Source organism: Triticum urartu, chromosome 6, assembly GCF_003073215.2.
Source record: "Triticum urartu cultivar G1812 chromosome 6, Tu2.1, whole genome shotgun sequence".
NCBI lineage: Eukaryota > Viridiplantae > Streptophyta > Magnoliopsida > Poales > Poaceae > Triticum > Triticum urartu.
Genome location: NC_053027.1, coordinates 568,456,404 through 568,462,254, shown reverse-complemented (window position 1 = coordinate 568,462,254; position 5,851 = coordinate 568,456,404). Strand labels below are relative to the sequence as shown.

The window sequence follows — 5,851 nt, the reverse complement described above, 5'->3', positions numbered from 1 at the left end:
TCCTTGCCGGAGTTGAGCGTCACGCCTCACAAGATGTCCAATTTGTACCTGAAGTAGAGCAGCAGCACAATTCTTAGCGCAACAATGTTTGTGACGACGATCAAGTGACTGTAGCTCAATGATAAGTCTCCACTTACTTCTTTTAGTTAAGTCATCACTTAGTTGGCGGCGAAGCATTTACTCTCCGATGGAGAAGAACTTGTTGATCTCTGCTGCCGGTGGAATCATTGCTCTTGCCTCTAAGTCTAAGTGGAACGGTGTCGTGGTTGTCGTTGTTGTCAGATACCTCCCGTGTTTGTGCTTTGATCTGCTTGCTCAGCGACCAACACACGATGTTGTCTCTCTCCCGAATTACCACAACTTGGGACAAATTAAATCAGTTAAAGATGACCCCGGAGAGTAGGAAGCAACAGACAATTTTGGAGAACTCCATGGGTGAGCGAGTAACATAACTCTCCCATCCAGTGCACTCAAAGACACTGATGAAGCTCTCCATGCCAGAGCTCACGCACGCCTGCAGACCAAGACACCAGAACCAAATCTAGTAATTCAACAACAGAATCGGCCCAGTCAACAGCTCAAATTAATATGAAATTCTAGAGTCCCACTCACCTTGCTTCGTCACTATTGATACATCTAGTCGCCACGTGCACCGCAGAAGATGCAGTGCTTTAGCAGCACGACCCCGGCCACATTCAACTCCATTAGTGATGGAAGGTGTGTGCACACCTGCACATTAAAGAAACAGATTCATACCTTCTCCATTAGTGAAACACACAAGCTGGCAAACCAGGGAATGCTTAGCACAAGTGGCTTCAGATTCACATGTGGTGTTGTTATGGCCGGTTTAGCTAGGCCCACCGGGCAATCTTAGCCCACAAATTATCTTAGGTTAATTCTTATGCAAGTTATCTTAGGTTAATTCTTATGCAAGTTATCTAGATTATAAATATAGGCTGTAAGACTTTTTTTGGAATCAAGCAATAAAGATATTATCATCTTCTGTTGCCCGGCTCCCTGAGGAGCAAGAACCCTAGCCGCCACCAGCCAACCGCCGCCGCACCTAACCCTAGCCGCGACGGCGCCCACTCGCCGGCGCGCCCACTCCAGCCCTCGTCCTCCCCCACCTTGCCCCTATAACTTGCGGAGCCGCACCGGTAGGAACCCTAATCCTACCAATTTGGTAATCAGAGACCAAGTTCCGATCATGTCGCTGCCACCACCACCGCCGGCGCTATCCAGCGGCTCCACCGCTCCGATGACGACGGCGCCGCCCCTCACCGCGCCGACGACGACGACGCCGCCCCTCACCGCGCCGATGCCGTCCGCCGCCGGGACAACTGCGCTGGCGAGCCACGTCTCCACCGCGGCCCCGCCCGCGCCGCCATCACCGGTTCCCTCCACGCCAACGCCGTCTGCCATCTTCACCCCGGAGCAGGTCACGGCCACCCTACGGGATCTCGTGACCGCCGTCCAGAGCCTCCACTTGCAGCAGCAGCAATATGTGGCCGGGCCCTACATGCCCCTGCCGACGGCGCCAGTTGCCGCCTACGGCCACACGCCGTGGCCGCCCCAGGGCATCTCTCGTACGGCGCCCCCCTGATGCTGCCGTTCCAGGCGGCTCCACCGGGCGGCCATCCGGCCGCCGCGGCGCCCCTCTGGCCCTTGGCGCCGACGCCATCAGCGGGCCCCTGGCCGCTACAGCACATGCCACAGGCGGTGGCCACCGGACCGCTGCAGCCGCTCCCCGCGCCCTTGCCGTCCTTGATCTGCTCGGGGACAACCGCGTCGGCTTGCACCGGGCTGCCGCTGCTGCCGTTCCAGGCGGGACCACGCCGGCCGTGGGCCCTTTGTGGTACTTGCAGCCACCGTCCCCCGCGGCCACTGACGCCACCGCCCACCCTCCGTCGCCGACGCTGCAACCACCGGCGCCGCATCTGCCCAGCTCGGGGAACACCCTCGCCGACCGGCCTCCCGATTCATCAGGTCCGGTTTCCGCCCTCCCCGTCGCCATTACCAGCTTGGGCGGCTGGGTCTTCGCCGGTCTACACCACGGCTCCGGAGCAGCCGACCCCGTTTCCGCACTCCGGCGGGCCATCTGGCTCCACAGGTCCCTACCCGGAGTACTCCGACCAGGCGCCACCCGCCTCGCTACTCCGCACCTCTGAGCCAGCTCGACACGGCGCTCCGACCCAGACACCGCCGCGGTTCACCAAGATCGACTTCGCCACCTATGACGGCATGGAGGACCCCCTCAACTGGCTCAACTATTTTTACAAACCCACATGCTACAAGGTTCCACTTTCATATGCAAGAACTATTACTCCCTCACTATCTTGACTCGTATGTCTGATCATATCTTCCGTAATAGCCATGCCCGCAAGAACCATCAAGCATTAATAAATTAAGAAAATAACAGTCTCACAACAAGATGCATAAAAGGATTATAAACTATTTGGATAGTGAAGGCTACTCAAACACACCTCAACTTACCGATGTATTCTGCGGGATAGTAAATGACGCCTACAACAAACAGAACATTGTGATTAATAGTGGTGGTAAAAAGAATTGCCGAAACATCCCTAACTAATTAAGCAACTATGATTATATACTGGTTCTTCAGGCCTGAGAAATTAGTCATAATTCTTGGCTAGAGAATAAATCTGATTGTAACAGAAAAAATGTGTAGATTTCTCATGTGGTGCGGAGTGGACTGTTCAGCAAAAAATAACAGACAAGCTCAGATCATTTGAGGTATTCAATGGAAATTATGAAAAACGTATTGGTAGGAAGCATGAGTTACATGAAGCCCACATATCTTGATGCTTGTGGCGATAGCTACCTTTTTCTCCTTGGCCATTTGTTCCGCTGAGCCCCTCCTCTTTAATACATGCAGATTGTTTATCTTCAGAATATTCATCATGAAAATGTCAAGTTTTGATAATTGATGATCAAAAGGAGCAAACTCACTGACCATCCTCTGTCTGGCTCCTTGTCCCAATCCATTTTCTCTGCTTCCAACTTCCTGCAGCAAGCCAAAAATGTAATCCAATATAAAAACTCAAGAATATAACAGTTATACTGAACTTTGCACAACAAACATGGGGAAAATCCACTTCTGGTTAGTGTAACTCATATTCAGATGTACTGTAAGACATGGGAAAAGTGACTAATAAAGCTTAGAATCAGAGTTACATTGAACTTAGAGTAGAGATTACAACACATCAAGAGGCAAAACTTACAGTGAATTTGGTACAACTACTAACACAAACTAAGCTGAAAAATTGAAGTAGAAAAGCAAGTCCTGACTACTGTAACTTCAGAGTGCTGCAAGTGTAAAAAATCAACAAGAAAATTATAATGAGATCATAATAACAAACCTGTAGTTTATGAGCTTGAGGACTTTATAAGTTTTCGTCCTTTGGATCAATTCTTGTCAAGGACTGCAGGTGACTAATATATCATCGAGATTTTTGGTATCCTGTGACACTTCAGAAGCAAAAAAGTTACAACCGTTTAGAAAGTACAGTGAACCCAAGAAATCATTCTTGTTGCATCTGAGGAACAACATGCGGTTCACAGTGATGGCAGCGGCCGAGCCATGTTCATAGAGCCAATGGCAACCAGCCGACCACTCCATGCGCCGCACATGATGAACCAGGCCATCTTGCTTGCACCCCTGCGCAAGGCGTGATGGTGCATCGGGTGGCGCCACGATCGCTCGTGTAGCGCCACCTCATCATCATCTTCGCTGATGTACCACCACAGGTCCACAACAGCAGGGGCATGGCGCGTGGAGTATGCGTAGATGACGGCGCGCAAGGCGTCGAGGAGGTCCGGATCAAAGAGGATCCACGATCTGAGGCCTCTTATCCTCCCTCCCAATCAATGTCCACCTCTAACGATTGTGAACGGCTCAAAAAGGAAAGAGAATGGGAGAGAGGAAACATCGGCTCGATGTAAAGTTCCTCCTTGTTCCCATGTTGTTCGTCATCGCCTGTTGAAGAAGAAACATCATCTCGATGTAAAATCATGGTGATAGGCTCAAGGGAACAGAGAGGAAACACACCTCCTTCAAGCGAATTCAACAATTGATGTGCCGCAGCGAGAGGTGGTTTATGATCTCCCTCGCCAAATTCTCATCAATCCGCAAACAAATTAGGACACCCAAAAATTTGCCCCATTACTAAATTCGCAGCACGAGAATCCTGACGAGACAAGAAAACCTCGACCTAGCGTCCCATGCTCGTAGTCCTACGCGAGGCAACGGCGCGATGCGAGGGGGCGGCAGTGCAGAGACGACCATGACCGGTTGCAGTCGAGGTAGAATAACACAATCAGACAGCAACCTGAAAGAACAATAAGCAGTTCATGAGAAAGCAATAACATATTTCCCAGGAGATTAACTAAAATAAATTATTTAGTGTGCCAGGTACAAAACAAACACGGCAGACATTCTCTTGGCTCTGAAATCAGACAACTCAGCAAAAAAAATTAATGGCTGAGCTTTGGTACTAACATCTGACATAGACATTGTAAGGTACATCTCACTATATTATTCACACCCAGTGGAAGGTATATTCTGAATTTCTGATATTACCTATGTGTTAATACATCTACCATGACACCTCAATCCAGCATGATTAGCCTGAACATATCCTGGCTCCAGAGAACATATGAGTAGAGAAAATAAAAACACTTGCAGAAAGCCAAAAGAGTCGGTTACCTTGCGACAATGAACACTGGAAGGCTTCTAATGAGGCAATGAATGGTGTTGAACCTGGTAGATTTGGTGCTATATTTATAGCAGCAGGCCAAGCTGGCAACATACAGAACAGAACAGATGCACAGATGCTTTCGTCAGAGTGATGGCATGAAATCCAGCATTCAGAATGATCCGCAGCCAATTTGATGTCTGTCTCCAACTTTCCATCAGGTCAAGGATGCCACTTTCCTACAGAAGAAAACAGGCTAGTGTTCAAATCGTCAGGCTCTCATGTGCCCACAAGCCAGAACCACATCCCGGTTCCTACAAAAGTGGCATGAGAATATTTAGCACGAGTTCGAAGAACCAGAGAATATTACAGCATCTGTATCAAATACCCTGGATTTTTGCATACATGAGGAATAGATCGGCCTCCCTGACTTCTGGTCGTGGCCGCTCACTGGCCTGCGGTGGATGCCGAAGAGGAGCACCGTGAAGGGTAGGAGCGGTTGCAGTCGATGGGGTGAGAAGGGTGAGGCGAACCAACGACGGCGACGCGGGGAGAAGCACCACCGCGACAGTGAATGAGGTGGTCGTGGCCCCGCCGGTGATCTGCGGGACGAGATCGGCACCCACCTCCGTTAACTCTGCTCCGACGACGTGGAGGCTCTACGGCGGCTCCCGCCGGTGCTGCTTTGCTCAATGTGGTTCCAGTCTATTTCCATTTTTTGAAGGGTTTCCTCATAAATGAGGTTCAATCCGCTGCCTCCATCCATGAGTACCTTGGTAAGGCGAAAGCCGTCCACTATTAGACTGAGGACCAACGCGGCTAGTGCTCGGGCTGTTCTGAATTTAGGTTCATCACTGGAATTAAAAGTAATAGCCGTGTCACTCCATGGGTTTATTGTTGCTACTTGGTAGACTTCGGCAAGGCTGCGGAGTGTTCTTTTTCGCATATTATTTGATGCGAAAGTCTTGAAGACTGTTAATACCGTACTGGTGTCCCTAGGGTGGCTTTCTGTGGCTTCTGGAATCAGAAGATCTTCGCTGATTTTGGCCACCTACCGGAGTATCCAACATGCTCTAAGGCTGTGAGTTGGTGTGGCGCCTCTGTACTGTGAATTTTACAGGGTCCATTAAGCCATC

General features: G+C 50.2%; 1 long non-coding RNA gene across 1 annotated transcript; it reads right to left on the bottom strand.

Moving 5' to 3' along the window:
- Nucleotides 1-2,379: 2,379 nt before the first annotated feature.
- Nucleotides 2,380-3,787, bottom strand: LOC125513093. Its single transcript, XR_007285669.1, has 3 exons — nucleotides 3,381-3,787; nucleotides 2,975-3,025; nucleotides 2,380-2,881 (listed from the first exon to the last, which is right to left on the bottom strand). It is a non-coding gene; the product is annotated as an uncharacterized LOC125513093 (long non-coding RNA).
- Nucleotides 3,788-5,851: the final 2,064 nt, after the last annotated feature.